The following is a 19,905-nucleotide window of genomic DNA, read 5'->3' on the forward strand; positions in this document are numbered from 1 at the left end:
GTTGTTGTCGAACATACCCTACAAACATTGCAGGGAGATTTTGGCCGTTTAAATTCTTTAGGCTTTCCTGTGCATTATTGTTACTAACAAAACCTTTTATCATGTTATATGACATTATAAATTATTTAACTTATTACATCCGATCAAATAAGGATCATATAAAAGCTACATTGCTAGTGAGATGAGTCATGTTGCAAAAGAAAACGTTAGGTACTCAAAATCAAAGGAAATTACTACCTCACCATCGAGTGGATAACCTACTTTTCATAAACCATTAAAAAATAATTGTTAAAGTTGAGTTAAATTCCACTTTACTTTATATTTTATTAATACTGGGTAAGTGAATTACCCACTGAGTCAAGTAAATTTAGGTGCGAGAGTAGACATCAAAAGTTGAACACAAACTCCGTATGCTAAGTAAGGTGTTGTTTAGTTGGAGATATATTTCCTTAATTAGATTAGTGGGATATTGTATCGCGGTACTCCATTTGAATATTACCCTGCTATGTTTGCTTATTTGAAACTCTTTTTATGTTCTTATTTTCTTTTTCAATGTCCAGCTGAGTGTATGATAAAAGTTGAAAATACAAAAGGGCGTCAAAGACTTTTCCCATGGTATACTACATCTAATTAGTAGGTGCACACATCCGTATGATAAGAAAGGTATGCACGATGAACATCAAATACTACGTTATGAATAGAAAGACCAATACCAATGAATATATACTAACAGAATTATACATATACTCATTTGATTTTTTAACTATGTACATATGTATACTTGACTTATTATTCATGTGTATTTGACTTGTTAGTCATATACATAATACATGTGTACACCTTCTTCACCATACACAACGTGTGGATCATTTATGGATTGCATAATTGCAACTAACACCACTACTCAGCTAGTATAAAAGAGAGGAAAGTAGGTTTTAAAAGAGTAAAATCTCATTAGTTTAAGAATGAGGCAGGGAGAGGCCTTTGGGAGTTTTCAAAGGACCGTTTTGCCCCTCTCCCTTCCGATGATTTCTCCGATCACCATTAAAACGGTCCTCTGAGAATGTTGCAGAGCTCAATTTTCTCTCCTTTTTCTTTTTCTTTTTTTTTCTTCTCAGGATCTGCATGCCTATATCTGTATAATTAAGGGTGCATTCTCTGCGCTACCACACTCTAAACCCTAAAACAAATAACAAAATTGAGGCAGTGATGAGATGAATTCTTCAAAATTTATCAAATTAATTTGGTTTTTGGCGCATTTTTCGAGGTGGGTGTTATACCATTTGGCTTGGCAGCAATTTATTTGGATGACTGGTTGGTTAGAGCTTTGTTTGGTTCACCTGAAATTTTTTTTTGGTGATGGATTGATGGACCCTTTTTTTTAGTTATTGCTTTGCCGCCATGGTTAGACTCTTCCCACCTTGAAAATGTTCCACCAAATTGATTGATGGATTACAGATCTGAGCCTCAAAAAAGAAAAAAAAATTCCCAGTTTCAGGGATTGAAATGGATGCTGAAGATGTTTAGAGGGTAAGAATTGTGAAACGATTTATTTGGGTGAAGTTTTTTTTTAATGAAATGCATGGAAGATTTAGTTGCATGTAGTTTTTGTAAGTTTTAGTGTGAATAAAATATGTTCTTTTTTGGTTTTGTGTGTAGTTTCTTGCTCAGTATGTTATGAAATGGTGAAATTTTCAATTTTTAGTGGGTTTTTAATTTTGGGTTTTGTAGAATGTTGGATGATTTTGGTAAAGGTTGGGTCTTTTATGGTTTAAGATGGTTATATTAGCTGCATTAGTTAGTTGTGAAGTCATGTCACTGAATAGAAATTATTGTGACATTTTTTTTAATATATGATGTATTTGCAATTTATTTCAGGATCATTGTTGAGCTATGTTCATGAAGGTATTTTTTTCAAGCTCAATGCAGTATTGGACTATTGGTAACTTGCATGTTGTTGTTTCACACTTTCATAGTGTAAAGGTTTGCAAGGTTTAATTTTATCATTTTCTTAAGTATGACTTTTGCTTGGACAAGAATTTTTTAATTTGTTGATACCTTATTTGTACCCTTGTGCGTTGTGAATTGTGATGGAGTTAACTTGTTGGATATTATGCATGTTACAACTGAGTTTACCGGATTATGATCTTTCTGTTTAAGTGTAGGATAATGAGAAAAAAGAATCCAGTGTCATAGGCTACTTATATTTCTGCCTTCTTTATTTTCACTTTGAGGCATTTTTGACTCTTTTTTTGCCTGTTCTTGGTTGCTCATTCCTTGATTTTGTTCAGGCATGTTACCTACATGATTATACAATATATTATGCATGTCTTTGAAATGCTTAACGAGGACTTCGTTTAGTTTTTAAGATTGAGGCTTGGAGATGTTGTTGGTGCTATGTAGGGAGAGTATCTGCTCGGTCCTAGAATCCGTGTTTTCAGTCACAAGGATATAATCTAGAATTCTGAAGGGATTATTTGAGTTTGTTGTGTTTAATGTGATATTCTCATGATGACTCAAGATTTTATATTCATGATGTTCATGGTATGATGTAGATGGTTTTAAGGGCATTTTTACTATCACAGCTAGTTTGCTGTTTTGGATTTGAGATTTTAAAAGTTATTGATATTTGTTCTATTGTGAAATTAAAACTACTCGTATTTATGCCAGTAGTGCTAAGTTGAAATCTGTAAATTCACTTTTTTCTGGTTTCTAGAATTTGTTTTAAGGTTCCCAAAAAATTTGAAAACTTTATACTTGCAATGATGATGAATTAGCCTGAGTTATTGAATCGTATAACTCATCTCTCTTTAAATATTTGCTTATGTCTGTTTTCTGTGGCTGTATTGTCAGCACTTATTCACCCACTCAACGAAAAGAAGACAAATTATTATATGCCATGCACCGAAACATTTGTGATAATGGATATATGAGGTTGATAATGATGCAATTTTGATAAGAACGATTAAAGTTTTAACGGGGGCTACTCAGAAGCACATGGGTCCCTAATAATGTATACTTCGTTTATTTGTAGTTGCAGGAGTTTGAGTTTTGCACTAGTCGCATACCCTGCATTGACTATTTGTGATGATGATATATACTTCGGTAAAAACATGGTTGTGTGAATCTTGTTAGATTTATCTCAATATATATTTGCCAAGATATGAACACATTTAAGATGAAGATGGGCTGAAAAAGAATAATGAGGCTGTGATGAGCTATATTGTTTTATGTAGTCAGATTCATTTTGGTTTTTGGAGCATCGAGAATAGGTGGGTGTTGACCATTTGGCTTGGCAGCAATTGATTTAGGCTATGTTCATTTCACCTTATTCCCTATACTCCATGTAAATAAGTTCTGCCCTAATAAGTTTAGAAAGGTTCAGCTCTGGACGATACTTTTATTCTCACATATCACTATTCATTTCAGTTCAATTCAGTTCAGTTTGTTTTATGCTGAAGAGAACAGGCCCTTAGTCTCTTATGTTCATCTCAGTTCAGTGTCACGCCCAATCCAAAAGAACGGAGCCTTATGTTGAAGAGAATGCACCCCATATGGTTAACTTGAAATATGTTGAACTTGTTTGCTTATTGATGGGCCCTATTTATGTTACATGGTGTATGGTATCTGGGGTGGGAATTTCTGAATTAGATTGCTTTGCCGCCATGGTAGACTTTTCCCACCTTGAATGCTCCACCAAATTGATTGATGAAATGCAGATCTGAGCCTCTTCTTAACTATACATATAGTACTTGGCTTTTTTTAAAAGATGTTTTCCAATAACCTTTAATTTCAACATTAGCATATTTTGTTCTTCTGGGTGTATAACTTTAATGGTGAAGGTTGTTGGTTATTGTCAGTTTTTGAAATTGTAATCAAAACGGTGAAAGTTTTTTCTTTTCTGCTTGCATTAGGCATATCAGCTGCATCACTTCGGGTGTAAGCTAACAACTAACAAGTGAGGTGTGGTAAAAAAAATGGATCACATAATTGCACCGGCAGAAGGAGAAGTGATCTATTACTCTACTTTTGGATTTTTTTTTTGTTACTTTTTTTATTGCAAATCAGGGTCCTTTTCAGCAATTTCTCCATTAAATATTGTTAACTTGCATATATTTGTTTCATAAGAAGTATCTAAAGCCTTGCAAGGTATAAATTTCTCATTGTTTAGATACCCTTTTGCTTCAAAAATAATTATTGCTTATATGCTGCCTCCTAAATTCACACTGAGGTATCCGTCCGATTTGTGATTCTGCAGTTATATGATTTGGTCTGAATATGTGATAGATGTATGTCGTGTAGAGGATAAAACCCGAAAATCTGTTCAGTCACAAGCCTCGTCTTGAATTGAAGCCCTTGGTAGTTAATAGTTAAAAGAGTTATATCCTTTTGCTGTATGTAATGTGAGTATAATAGCTCCATTATTTATTTTGCATATCATGAAATGTCTATGGATCTATTGCACTCTTTGTAGAATTGTAGTACCTTTTTTTCGGGTTAGAAGTTGTCTCATGACATATGCATTATTAGATTGAGATGAATCTTATGAATTAGAAAGATCTGCCTGTGTAAGATACAGGGAGTTGAGGATTGGTTTTTTTCGGGTAGCTTTCTACAAGAGGCCAAAAGCTGCTGCTGTAAAAGCTCAAAGATCATCTGAGATGCAAGTTTGATATCTGAAAGCTCTAGAACATTACAAAGAAAATTGGGGCTAGGTTGCACAGAGGCGGATATGGGTATGGGTTCAGATTCGGGTACAGGGACGAAAAACGGCGAGATCTTGAAATTTAAGGAATGGGTACTCGTACCCATACAAGATATGATACATATCGGGAACGGGTACGAGTACGTGACCTAGAAGAAGTACCGTATTACATAGGTTTCTAGAGAGGCTGTGATTGTTGAAAGAGTTGTTGCTGCATCGTTCTGAGTTACCCTTGGCATATCCACCATCTTTCTCACTGCCTCAAATGGATGCTTACTCTTCATAGGTATCCGTATCGGGTTTATAATTATGGCTTGGCAGCTTGAGGTCGTTTGCTCGTTGTATACTTGTATTTCTGTTAAGATTTGCTGCTTACTTGTTTTAGCTAACAAAGTAATGAATATTGCATCTCTGATGCCCTTTTGTTTAAGGGTATCATATGTATAATATATTCATATTTAGTAAGAATGATGTCTATGTTTGGTGATTACTACTCTTAGTTGTGTAACTCTTACATAGTATACTGTATAGAACTCCAACTTGATCACAAAATGTATATTTTTCTTTACATTCCAACTATGGTATATGTGCGAACATATACTAGTTACTACTAAGCACAAGCATGTGCAGTAGTGTGTGTATTTTTAAAATAGCAAGGGTAAAGGAAACATTAGGAGGTGTCTTGGTGAAACTTTTAATGCATTTTTTACATGGATTAATAGTGTCTCTAAAAGAGAAATACTCAGTCCTAGAATATAGTTCCCGTTTTTATTTTGGGTGTCTCAAAATATAGTTCTAATTTTCGTATTTAGTTCCAGATTTTTTCGTAATTTGTCTAGGAAAACTGTGTCCCATCATTTATTTGCTTCTTGAATTTTTCCGTTTCTATTTTGGGTGTCCCAAAATATAGTTCCCATTTTCATATTTAGTTCCAGATTTTTTCGTAATTTGTCTAGAAAAACTGTGTCCCATCATTTATTTGCTTTTTGAATTTTGTTTTTCCTTTGTTTATTCAATCAAAATGTTACAATTAATGCTCTTTCACCAATTATTCTCCATTCTCTCTTCTAAAATTATATTTTTCCATACAATATTTATTTAAATAAACAAAAAATCTTTATTATCTCTCTTAGATTCTACTTGCATAAATTATCGTGAAAAAAAGGAAATGAGAATTATATTTTGGGACGAAGGGAGTTTTCTATTGTGAGTATTTCTTTTGGCGCTGATGAAAGTAAAACACCTATTACCTAATAGAGAGTAATACCCATGTACTCCAATCAAAGACTCCATTATCATTTACACCTTAATTTTTTGTTATTTGATAGGTTTCCACTAAGAACTAATGTTCATCAACTTGGGGAATAGTCTAAATTCGCTTGATGTTCCTATAAATAAAACTCTTGTTTTCTTTTCCTATAATAATATTGGATACAAACGTCCCTATGATTACAAATACTCTTAGTATCGATTTATAGAAACTAATTTTGTGAGCCTTAATATCAATTTCTATAATTCTCTTCTTAACTTACCCATTCATTATAATCCAATTAATCCTCATGCTATTCCTAGTCCAACGAGAAATTATTAAGCCATAACTTTTAATTTTGTGTATTCGACAATAAATAAAAAGTATATATATTAACTCATATATGGTGAATATAAAATGATAAATATTCTAAATTAAAATCAAAATTCTCAACATAAGTGAAAAATTGTTTTTGTAACTTAATATACAACATTCATACAACCTTTTTTAATCAAACATCCCATTAAAAATGTTAATACGTATAAATTAGGCTCACTCTCGACCCCAACTAAGCGAGTAATGACCCATTGATTTTGGAGATTTGTATAGAGTAGCATATCAAGTGACATTAATAAATCCAAAAAACAATAAATTACTACCTCCGTTTCATATTATTTGCAACGATTTGACATAAAGTGTGAGTAGAAACCAATGATATCTTGGCCTAGAGGTTAATATTGAGGTATTGTGAACGATAGATTACAGGTTCAAATTTCCTTCCCCTTCTTTGTACTTTGTATTGCCTTTGTGACTCATATAAATCAAAAAATAAAATGTGAGTTGAAAATATCTAATCTTTGTAAATAATATTAAACGGAGATAGTATAAATAATCTATAGTGTTACAAAAACGTCACTAAATATATTACTCCCTCCGTCCCAAATTAGTTGCTACATTTGCTTTTTTCACAGTTTACAAGATGTAACTTCAAACACCAATATCTTAAGTTACATATATGAAAAAATTATAAAAATTATATATTTGGAAAATACAAATTGGGACGAATCAAACAAAATCCAATATGACTATGGTTTTTTCTTATGTATATGGAGTAAAAGATAGTCAAAGTTATGACGTGAATAGTGCCTACGGTCAAAATGTATAACTAATTTGGAACGGAAGGATTACTGTATATCTCCGAGATGAACTAATGATCCTAAGCACCCATAAAAGGAGCTAAAGGAGGCAAAGTTAGGGTTCTTTCTAAAGAATGAGGCTGGGAGAGGCTTTGGGAGTTTCCCGAGGACCGTTTTGCCCCTCTCCCATGATGATCTCCGATCATCTTTAGCTGATGATTTCTCCGACCACCATAAAACGGCCCTCTAATTTACTCTGCGCGATAAGCTTAGCGAGTTTCTGTAATCATAAATCATCATCATCTTCAGTTTCACTCCTCAAACAAACTAGGAATTTGCACTTCCTATGATTTGTTTTGTAAACCAAACAAGGCCTAAAAGTTGAAAAATACTTCCTCCGTTTCATAGAGGCTATGATGGAAGAAATAGTTCAAAGTAGTCAAATTTAGTTTAGTTTGAAGCGTTTTTTGAGGTGGGTTTTTTGCAATTAGGCTTGGCAGCAACTTTTGGGACTTGGGTCTTAAATTTTGCTTTGCCGCCAATGGTAATTTTTCTACCTTAAAATGCTCACTAAATTGGTTGATGAAATGCGGATCTGAGCCTCTTTAATTTACCACATTCATGGAAAAGTAAGAAAGTTTTTGTTTTTGAGATTTTTTACTTGCGATTATTTATGAAATGAGATGTTTTTTTTTTTTTTTTTTTCCATTTGCATGTAATTATCTAGCATTGATGTGGGTACATCTGTTTTTTTTCTGGGTATGTGGATTTTCTTGCTTATCATGTCTGGTAGATTGTTTTGAAGAAAAGAGAATTGAAGTTGAGGTTTGTGGTGAGGTTTAATTTTTGTTGTGTTGTTGAGTTTTTGGTTTGTTGAAAATGTAGATGTTAAAGGTTGGTTCTTTTGTGGTTGAAACGTGCAGATACTTACTTGCTTGAAGTTTGGTGAAAAATCAGGTGGAAGAATTAAGTGTAGAAAATGATGTGCAAGCTTAGTAAACTTATGTGGTAATGTTGTGATACTATTGCATGGATTTTACTTCATCTAGTACCCATAAATCGTAGAACTTGAGGAGAATTCTGACACTAATAAGTAATCTTTAGTGTGTTTTATGTTTTTCAGCCTTTTACAGTCTGTTTTGGTTTTTGTAGAGGTTATGTTTGCATTCATCATAGTGTGTCTTTAACTCTTAATCAGATTTGGTTGACAGCAGTTGTTTGATTTGAGTATGCTGACTGCCTTGTGAACTTTCATGAAGAGGTACTTATAATTTTTATATGATCAATGAGGTGAATTGCAGGTTTTTATGTGTTATTGTTGGATATTTGATATGTTTGTTGCATGAATAAGTAGGTAACTTGGGGTGTGAATCAATTGCTTGATGAAATGAATATAGTTAGATTGAAATTATTCGATGTGGTCATGTCCCGTGCTCCTTGAACTTCAGGTGTCATGCTCCATGTTGCACATTCATAGTCTTATGACTCTTATCTCTCTTTTTTATGCTTTCTTTTCTTTTAAATTCAAGTAGTTTGTACAGCAAATGAGTATGTGAGTTGAACGAAATGGTTTTGACTTAATTGTTGCTGGTTTTGCCATTGTAGCTACTAATATATGATATGCAGGTTGATCTTTTGTCATGGACTTGGGCATCTACATGCAGTGCCTCTGTGGTCTCCCTGTTGATGCCAACCAACTGTTGTGGGAACAGATATGAGCCTTTCCACTCTTCCATGCTTGGTACTATTAAGATAAACTAATGGTATTCCTATTCTATTGAGATACTACAATAAAGAATAGAACATGCTACCTACTGATCTTCATGTTAGTGCTCTCTCCAACTGAGCTATCCCGAACATATATTCATTGTTTTGGTAATGATTCCAGGACAACTTGTTGGAGGCAATGATGAATTTCCCCCTCATATCTTAAGATATGGATGGCTTATTATACATATAGTACTTGGCTTTTTTTTGGGGGGGGGGGTTGTATTTCGTTCCTTGTTTGGGAATGTAACATGAATGTAAATGCATGAAAAAGATGTTTTCCGATAACCTCTAATTTCAACATTAGCATATTTTGTTCTTCTGGGTGTATAACTCTAATGGTGAAGGTTGTTGGTTATTGTCAGTTTTTGAAATTGTAATCAAGATGGTGAAAGTTTGTTCTTTTCTGCTTGAATTAGGCATATCAGCTGCATCACTTCAGGTGTAAGCTAACAACTAACAAGTGAGGCGTGGTAAAAAATGAACCACACAATTGCAGTGACAGAAGGAGAACTGATCTATTACTCCTGGATTTTGTTTTTTGTTGCTTTTGTATTGCAAATTAGGGTCCTTTTCAGCAATTTCTCCATTAAATACTGATAACTTGCATATATTTGTTTCATAAGTAGTATCTAAAGCCTTGCAAGGTATAAATTTCTCATTGTTTAGATACCCTTTTGCTTCAAAAATAATTATTGCTTATATACTGCCTCCTAAATTCACACTGAGGTATCCATCTGTCTTTTTATGCTGCATGTGGTAAATTTCAGTTCATGACAGGACCGATTTGTGATTCTGCAGTTACATGATTTGCTCTGAATATGTGATAGATGTATGTCGTGTAGAGGATACAACCCGAGAATCTGTTCAGTCACAAGCCTCGTCTTGAATTGAAGCCCTTGGTAGTTAATAGTTAAAAGAGTTATATCCTTTTGCTGTATGTAATGTGAGTACAATAGCTCCATTATTTATTTTGCATATCATGAAATGTCTATGGATCTATTGCACTCTTTGTAGTACCTTTTTTTCAGGTTAGAAGTTGTCTCATGATATATGCATTATTTGATTGAGATGAATCTTATGAATTAGAAAGATCTGCCTGTGTAAGATACAGGGAGTTGAGGATTGGTTTTTTCGGGTAGCTTTCTACAAGAGGCCAAAAGCTGCTGCTTTAAAAGCTCAAAGATCATCTGAGATGCAAGTTTGATATCTGCAAGCTCAAGAACATTACAAAGAACATTGGGGCTAGGTTGCACAGAGGTGGATATGGGTGTGGGTTCAGATTCGGGTGCAGGGACGAAAAACGGCAAGACTTTGAAATTTAAGGAATGCGTACCCATACAAGATACGTATTGTGAATGGGTACGAGTGCGTGACCTAGAAGAAGTACCGGTGCTACATAGGTTTCTAGAGAGGCTGTGATTGTTGAAAGAGTTGTTGCTGCATCGTTCTGAGTTACCGTTGGCATATCCACCATCTTTCTCACTGCCTCAAATGGATGCTTACTCTTCATAGGTATCGGGTTTATAGAGGTCGTTTGCTCGTTGTATACTTCTATTAAGATTTGCTGCTTACTGGTTCTAACTAACAAAGTAATGAATATTGCATCTCTGATGCCCTTTTGTTTAAGGGTATCATATGTAATATATTCATATTTAGTAAGAATGATGTCTATGTTTGGTGATTACTACTCTTAGGGTGCGTTCTATTCAACTTATTGGACCTGAACTTATTGGAACTTATCTGAACTGAACTTATTGAACCTGAACTGAACTTATTGGAACTTATTGGACCTGATTGGACCTGATTGGACCTGATTCAACTTATTGGACCTGATTGAACCTGATTGGAACTTATTGGACCTGATTGAACCTGATTGACCTTATTGGACCTTATTGGAACTTATTGACCCTGATTGAAACTTATTAGACCTTATTGGACCTGATTGAAACTTATTAGACCTTATTGAACCTGATTGAAACTTATTTGACCTTATTAGACAAAAACATTGACCATGAATAACATAAATATTACCACTACGTAAATACTACCCCTCAAAATTTTTTATGGAATAATAATTATTATAATTCGTCCTTTAAAAATAATGATTATTAATTATCTCTTATGATAATTAATTTAACAAAAAAATTACTATTTATATATTTGCCTATACATAACTTTCATCACTAATATATCTAATAGTGTTGTTTTAATTTTATAAAACACTAGTAGAAAATCAAAAATTAATAATCATTATTATTATTGTTAACCTTAATTATTATTATGTAATTATTTTATTATTATATTATTATATTATTATTATTATTAACCTTAATTATTGACCATGATTATAATTATTGTTAACCTTAATTATTATTAGTAATTATTATTATTATTATTATTATTATATATTATTATATTATATGTAATATTATTATATTATTATTATTATTATTATATTATTATTATTATTATATTATTATATTATTGTTAACCTTAATTATTTGACCATGATTATAATATTATTCAATAGCAATATGAATAATCAAATAATAGACAATATACAAGTATAATACTATACATTGTGGTACTTTAATAAAAAATTCTAATAATAACATAATCAGCTAATAGTAATATGAATAATAAAATAATAGACATAATACAAATAAATAATAAAATAATAGACACTAATACAAGTATAATACTATATAATCATTGTGGTACTTTATTATAATTCTAATAATAACATAATCCGCTAATAGTGATATGAAATTATGAATAACAAAATAGTGGACAATAATACAAATGTTTATTAAACATTGACTATTTGGACCTTATTGGACCTTATTAGACCTGATTGGAACTTATTAGACCTTATTAGACCTGATTGGAACTTATTGCACCTGATTGGAACTTATTGCACCTGATTGGAACTTATTGCACCTGATTAGAACTTATTGGAACTTATTGCACTTATTAGACCTTATTGCAACTTATCTGAACTTATCTGAACTTATCTAAACTTATTGTTGTGTAACTCTTACATAGTGTACTGTATAGAACTCCAACTTGATCACAAAATGTATATTTTTGTTTACATTCCAACTATGGTATATGTGCGAACATATACTAACTAGTTACTACTAAGCACAAGCATGTGCAGTAGTGTGTGTATTTTTAAAATAGCAAGGGTAAAGGAAACATTAGGAGGTGTCTTGGTGAAACTTTTAATGCATCATTTACATGGATTAATAGTGTGTCTCAAAGAGAAATATTCCATTTTATTTGCGCTTGCTTGATTGTGAGTATTTCTTTTGGCGCTGATGAAAGTGAAATACCCATGTATTCCTATCATTTACACTTTAATTTTTCAAAAATTATTAAAAAAATGTCTAATTTTGATATAAAAGTAGATCTAGTCATTAAATGGATTAAACTAGATTACCGAAAAAAATTGATCTAGTTATTATTGGGCTAATTCTCTTTTTAATATTGGGTTTACCATTACCTAATTTTAATTTAAAAGTAGACAGTCTTTTACAAAACAAACTCATAAATTGTTATTTGATAGGTTTTCGTTAAGAACTAATGTTCATCAACTTGAGGAATAGTCTAAATTTGCTTGATGTTCCTATAAATAAAGCCCTTGTTTTCTTTTCCTATAATAATATTAGATACAAACGTTCCTATGATTACAAATCTAAATTAAAATCAAAATTCTCAACATAAGTGAAAAATTGTTTTTGTAACTTAATATACAACTTTCATACAAGTATACAACCTTTTAAATCAAACATCCCATTAAAAATGTTAATATTTATAAATTAGGCTCACTCTCGACCCCAACCAAGCGAGTAATGACCCATTGATTTTGGAGATTTGTATAGAGTAGCATATCAAGTGACATTAATAAATCCAAAAAACAATAAATTACTACCTCCGTTTCATATTATTTGCAACGACTTGACATAAAGTGTGAGTAGAAACCAATTATATTCTGGCATAGAGGTTAATACTGAGGTATTGTGAACGATAGATTACAGGTTCGAATTTCCTTCCCCTTCTTTATACTTTGTACTGCCGTTGTGGCTCATATAAATCAAAAAAATAAAGTGTGAGTTGAAAATATCTAATTGTTGTAAATAATATTAAATGGAGATAGTATAAATAATCTATAGTATTACAAAAACGTCGCTAAATATATTACTCCCTCCGTCTCAAATTAGTTGCTACATTTACTTTTTCACAGTTTACGATATGCAACTTCAAACATCAATATCTTGAGTTACATATATGAAAAAATTATATATTTAGAAAATACAAATTGGGACGAATCAAATAAGATCCAACATGACTACGTTTTTTCTTATGTATATGGAGTAAAAGATAATCAAAGTTATGACGTGAATAATGCCTACTGCCAAAAATGTACAACTAATTTGGGTATGTCCGAGATGAACTAATGATCCTAAGCACCCATAAAAGGAGCTAAAGGGGGCAAAGTTAGGGTTCTTTCTAAAGAATGAGGCTGGGAGAGGCTTTGGGAGTTTCCTGAGGACCGTTTTGCCCCTCTCCCATGATGATCTCCGATCATCTTTAGCTGATGATTTCTCCGACCACCTTAAAACGGCCCTCTAATTTACTCTGCGCGATAAGCTTAACGAGCTTCTGTAATCATAAATCATCATCATCTTCAGTCTTCACTCCTCAACAACAAAAACAAAAGTTGAAAAATACTTCCTCCGTTTCATAGAGGCTATGATGAGAAGAAATAGTTCAAAGTAGTCAAATTTAATTTAGTTTGAAGCGTTTTTTGAGGTGGGTTTTTTTGCAATTAGGCTTGGCAGCAACTTTTGGGACTTGGGTCTTAAATTTTGCTTTGCCGCCAATGGTAATTTTCCTACCTTAAAATGCTCACTAAATTGGTTGATGAAATGCGGATCTGAGCCTCTTTAATTTACCACATTCATTTTTTTTTTATTCATATGAGCCACGAATGCGATATAAAGTACAAAGAAGGTGAAGGGGGATTTGAACCTATTCACAGCACCTCAATTTTAACCAGTAGGCCAAGACATCCTTGGTAATTTACCACATTCATGGAAAAGTAAGAAAGTTTTTGTTTTTGAGATTTTTTTACTTGCGATTATTGATATGAGATGATTTTTTTTTTCCATTTGCATGTAATTATCTAGCATTGATGTGGGTACGGCTGTTTTTTTTTTTTGGGTATGTGGATTTTCTTGCTTGTTATGTCTGATAGATTGTTTTGAAGAAAAGAGAATTGAAGTTGAGGTTTGTGGTTTTTGAGATTTGGGAATTTTGTTGTGTGGTTGAGTTTTTGGTTTGTTGAAATGTAGATGTTAAAGGTTGGTTCTTTTGTGGTTGAAATGTGCAGATTACTTGCATGAAGTTTGGTGAAAAATCAGGTGGAAGAATTAAGTGTAGAAAATGTTCTGCAAGCTTAGTAAACTTATGTGGTAATGGATTTCAATTCATCTAGTACCCATAAATCGTAGTAACTTGAGGAGAATTCTGAGACTAATAAGTAATCTTTTGTGTGTTTTATGTTTTTCAGCCTTTTACAGTCTGTTTTGGTTTTTGCAGAGGTTATGTTTGCATTCGTCATAGTGTGTCTTAACTCTTAATCAGATTTGGTTGACAACAGTTGTTTGATTTTGAGTATGCTGACTGCCTTGTGAACTTTTATGAAGAGGTACTTAAAATTTCTATATGATCAATGAGGTGAATTGCAGGTTTTTATGTGTTAATTGTTGGATATTTGATATGTTTGTTGCATAAATAAGTAGGTAGTTTGGGGTGTGAATCAATTGCTTGATGAAATGAATATAATTTGTTTGAAATTATTCGATGTGGTCTTGTCCCGTGCTCCTTGCACTTCATGTGTCATGCTCCATGTTGCACATTCATAGTCTTATCTCTCTTTTTTATGCTTCCTTTTCTTTTAAATACAAGTAGTTAGTAGAGCAAATGAGTATGTGAGTTGAACGAAATGGTTTTGACTTAATTGTTGCTGGTTTCGCCATTGTAGCCACTAATATATGATATGCAGGTTGATCTTTTGTCATGGACTTGGGAATCTACATGCAGTGCCTCTGTGGTCTCCCTGTTGATGCCAACCAACTGTTGTGGGAACAGATATGAGCCTTTCTACTCTTCCATGCTTGGTACTATTAAGATAAACTAATGGTATTGCTTAAGCTGCACAATACCCCCTCTTCTATTGAGATACTACAATAAAGAATAGAACATGCTACCTACTGATCTTCATGTTAGCGCTCTCTCCAACTGAGCTATCCTGAACATATATTCATTGTCTTGGTAATGATTCCAGCGTAACTTATTGGAGGCAATGATGAATTTCCCCCTCATATCTTCAGAATAAGGCTATGTTTAGTTCACCTTATAAGGGTGCATTCTCTTCACCCAGACTTACCTGAACTGAACGGAACTGAACTTAGACTTGATTGGACCCATTCAGCTGTAATTTCACCTTTGCGTTTACTTACTCCTGATTGGGATCGATCAGCCTGAAACTTATTTTGTAAGATGAAGAGAATGCACCCTAAGCTTGTTTTCAGCTCTTGCGAAAAAAAGACTAGACGGTCCTTTGCCATGTGCCTGGCAGCAGCATTTGCTTGGTTTGCCGCCGTGGCTTGACCGAAAGTCTCTTCCTATGTTTGATTAAGGGTGAATCTGAGCCTCCTCTCTCTCTCTCTCTTTCACTCACTGTGTATGTGGTGTGTGTCTGTCTCTTTCTCTGTACCTTCTTAAATCATCCAAAGTTTTATATGATGAGGCTGGGAGAGGCTTTCTGGGAGTTTTGAGGACTGTTTTGCCCCTCTCCTATGATGACAAGCAGTCATCTTTAGCCAATGACTGATCTGAAAACCCATAAAATGGTCCTCTAATTTGCCCTGCTCGGGGGCTTTTAACGGCCTTTCAATCATGAATCATCATCATCCACTTCACTCTCCTCAAAAAAGAAAAAAAAATATTATACTTCCTCCGTTTCATAGAGGCGGTGATGAGAAGATATCGTTCAAAGTAGTCATATTCATTTTGGTTTGAAGCGTTTTTCGAGGTGGATTTTTTGCCATTAGGCTTGGCAGCAACTTTTGGGTCTTAAAATTTGCTTTGCCGCCAATGGTAATTTCCTTACCTTAAAATGCTCACTAAATTGGTTGATGAAATGTGGATCTGAGCCTCCTTAATTTACCACATCCAAGAAAATTTGAGAAAGTCTTCATTTTTGTTATTGTTACATGTGATTATTGACGAAATGACATGAATATTTCTTTGCATGTAATTATCTATTATTGGTGTGGGTACAACTTCCTTTTTTGGGCATGTGAACTTGTTATGTCTGATATTGTTTTGAAGAAAAGAAAATTGAAGTTGAGGTTTTTGGTTTTTGAAACTTGTCAATTTTGTTGCAATGTTGAGTTTGTTGAATGTATATGTTAAGGTCAGTTACTCAGTTCTTTTGTGGTTGAAATGTGCAGGTTACTTGCATGGGTTTTGGTGAAAAGTCAGGTGTAAGAATTAGGGTAGAAAATGCTGTAGAAACTTTGTAAACTTATGTGGTAATGTTTTGAGTACTATTGCATGGGCGTCAATTCATCTAGTACCCATAAATCATAGAACTTGAGGAAAACTCTGACACTAATAAGTAATCTTTAGTGTGTTTTATGTTTTACAATTTTTGCAGTCTACTTTGGTTTTGCAAATATTATGTTTGCATTCATCATATTGTGCGTTAATCAAATTTGGTGGACAGCAATAGTTTGATTTTGAGTATATTGACTGCCTTGTGAACTTTCGTGAAGAGGTACCCTTTGATTTTTATATGATCAATGAGGTAAATTGCAGGTTTTTATGTGTTATTGTTGGATATTTGATGTCTGCTGCTTGAATAAGTCGGTACTTTCGGGTGTGAATCAACTGCTTGATGAAATGAATATAGGTAGTCTGAGATTATTCAATGTAGTCATGTCACGTGCTCTTTGAACATCAGGTGTCTTGCTCCATATTGCACGTCCATCATCTTGTTGCTTTTTTTGTGCTTCCTTTTCTTTACATGTAAATAGTTAGTAGACCAAATGAGTATGTGAATTGAACGAAATGGTTCAACGTAATTGTTGCTGGTTTGCCATTGAGCCACGAATATATGATATGCAGGTTGAATTTTTCTCACTGACTTGGGCAATCTATATGCAGTGCCTCTATGGTCTCCCTGTTGATGCCAACCAACTCATCAGTGATTGCTGATGCTAGTAATTGTTGAGGGTTTGCTCAGCGGATGATTTTGTTGGACTACCTCTCTTTACTTTCTCATTTGTCCGTGTTCATGCAATGGTGCCTCTCGTTGGTGCCACCATGGAAAGTCGACCTCCCCTTGTTTCCTTTATCCTCCATCTAAAACAATACTTGGGAGTTGACGTGTTGGGATAAGTAGGATAATGGAATGACTTCATTCATATAGAACTGACCATCTCTATCATACTGTTAGTTAGATTCAATAACCAAAAAACAGGAATGGCTTTATTGTTGTCTGCATTGGATTTTACCCAAAGTATCAACAGTTGGGAAACAAAGACAACAAATGTGGAAATTTTGTGGCATTTAATTGTATCTCTTTCTCTGTTCAGCGCTCTATTTTCCTCTGCAGCGAAAAGAAATTACCGTGTTTATCCATGGAGCAATCTAAATGACAGCTCTAGCCTCTAGATGATTCACCAAGCAAGGATCCGAAAGGCAGCCATCAATCTTCTTGGTCCAAGGAGAACAACATTTTTTCTCTGATCATTGTCGTTCTTGTATGCATGAAAGTGGCAGCAAGTAGTAATGAGGGTAAGGCGTATTTTCACCCCCAAAGTGCCCCTGGTGTCTAGTGAGGTTTGATCCGACAATTGTATTGTATAAGATACAAATTATGAGGATGTTATCTTGGATTTTCAGTCCTTAATATTAGATCTGTGTATATCGTGGGTAAATACTAAATACCTAAGAATCTTTACATTAATTTTTGACCCCTAAACAAAAGTAATGTAAAGATCTTTGTTGAACTGTAATAATTGTCTTAGTGTGGAAAAATGAAGTGATGATGGAGTATTGTGTTCATATGTTGTACTAGTAGAGTTGTAGTGTGGAATGATGGAAGATATTCTTTTGTATTTTCAGTTTGAAAGAATATAGAGCATCATAAAAGGAAGATAGAGCACAGATGACATCTATATAAATATTTTAAAAGGCGTACATAAACAATATAATAAAAATTTAGAAATTGCATAGTATAAGGTTTGATTTCGGACCTTAAATACATATATTAAAGTCTTAACCACTAAGCTAAGTTGTATTTAGTGTTATTATCATAAAGTATTATACTTCCTCCGTTCCATTTTAAATGAAACGTTTGCTTTTTCACGCAACCCAACGCGCTTCTTTAGTCATTAATATCTTTAGTTGTGTAAACGTAAAAAATATAAAAAAGTTATAATTTGATAGTATACATCGAGACGAATCTAACAAGATCCCACTTGACTATGTTTTTCTTTATATAATAGCGATAAATTGGAGTTAAAATTGATTAGTGAATAGTGTCATTTCATCCAATGTTTCATTTAAAACAGAACGGAGGAAGTATTAATAAATGAAATTTTTTATTACTCGAAGCATAGCTCGGGCCTAATAACTAGTTTGTATAATATAACTTATTTCTTTTACTATAAACTTGTAAATTTTTTTCTAATGATAATGTAGTTTTCTAGGGTACTATTTTGTTTGTTTCGCCTAGAAATTGCATTAAATAGTAAAAAAAAGATACTGAAATTATGATAATAAAATTTACAATTAAAAAAATGCAGTCCTGTTGAGGTTGAACCATATGTAGTTATGGATTTTTTGTCCAAAGATGAATGAGAATGGTGCTAGCTTTTCCCCTAAAAAAAAAAATGTATTACCGACTATCGTTATTTTCTATGCCCATATGTATGATGTACAGTATCTAGGATCTTTCTCAATCCAAAACGGTATAACATACATAGTAATCATACCAATCTAAATTCTATATTTGTGTTTGTTTTGGATGAAAACATATTTCAGAAAAAAAAATTACTTTTTTATATTTTTTGTTGTTTGGTTGGATAAGAAATTTAAAAAGGATAATTAGAGTGGAAAAGTATTTTATATCTCTTTGTAAATATTTCTCTCCTGTATTCATAAGAAAGCTCTTTTCATCCACTCTCTCACTCTCAATATCTTCATTTTTTTTGTTTTTAGCTTAGGGGGGGTTTGGTTGTAATGGACTCATGGAGGTAAAGAAAATGGAATAAAAAAAGAGAGGAGGAAGGAAAGCAAAATCCTTAGATTAAAAATGTTTGTTGGCAATATTGTCTTTCTTCTTCCACCATAGTACCACCATATCCCTTCTCTTGCTATGCCACCGCCTCCCATCCCTATTCTATTACCGCCGCACCGCCAACCTCCTTCTCCCCTTCTCGTGTGCCGTCGTCAAGGTGACCATGGAGTAGAGCAGAAAACGGATAAGTGATGCCTTGGGTACGGGAAAAAATCAATATAGAGGAGTTAGGGGGGCAACCATAGAGTAAAGAGAAAGATTGAGTGCACCTAATAAATAACAAGTAAGAGAATCAACTTATTTAATAGTTTCCATCACATTAAACAAAGGAAAACTAATATTCATCTGTGTTTTTCCGTCGAAAATCATTTTCCAATAGAAAACCATTTTCATCAAACCAAACGGACTCTTATATAATTGACTTCAAAATAACATACTTCCTCCATTTTTTTTTACTTGCAACACTTTTTTCTTCATCAACTCCAATGCAAAATTTGAGTACGAGAGAGGTAGAGAGGAAAAATAGAGAGGGTCCCATGTAATTGGAGAGACTAGAGAGATAGATAGAGAGGAAAAGCAAAAGTAGAAAGTGTTGCAAGTAATTAATTATTTTTCTTTTAGGAAAGTATTGCAAGTAAAAAATACGGAGGAAGTACTTGAAAAGTAC

At 33.3% G+C, this 19,905-nt stretch overlaps 3 long non-coding RNA genes across 3 annotated transcripts; all 3 read left to right on the plus strand.

Annotated features, from left to right (window-relative positions):
• Positions 1–897: 897 nt before the first annotated feature.
• LOC104902154 (uncharacterized) lies at positions 898–5,273 on the plus strand. Its single transcript, XR_007269225.1, has 2 exons — positions 898–1,530; positions 1,879–5,273. It is a non-coding gene; the product is annotated as an uncharacterized LOC104902154 (long non-coding RNA).
• Positions 5,274–7,156: 1,883 nt separating this feature from the next.
• On the plus strand, positions 7,157–9,579 carry LOC125492584 (uncharacterized). Its single transcript, XR_007269226.2, has 2 exons — positions 7,157–7,719; positions 8,717–9,579. It is a non-coding gene; the product is annotated as an uncharacterized LOC125492584 (long non-coding RNA).
• A 3,607-nt stretch (positions 9,580–13,186) lies between these two features.
• Positions 13,187–18,001, plus strand: LOC104902155 (uncharacterized). The gene is made up of 2 exons (XR_007268706.2): positions 13,187–13,964; positions 14,931–18,001. It is a non-coding gene; the product is annotated as an uncharacterized LOC104902155 (long non-coding RNA).
• The last annotated feature ends 1,904 nt before the right edge of the window (positions 18,002–19,905 follow it).

This window comes from Beta vulgaris, chromosome 8 (genome assembly GCF_026745355.1).
Source record: "Beta vulgaris subsp. vulgaris cultivar EL10 chromosome 8, EL10.2, whole genome shotgun sequence".
Lineage (NCBI taxonomy): Eukaryota > Viridiplantae > Streptophyta > Magnoliopsida > Caryophyllales > Amaranthaceae > Beta > Beta vulgaris.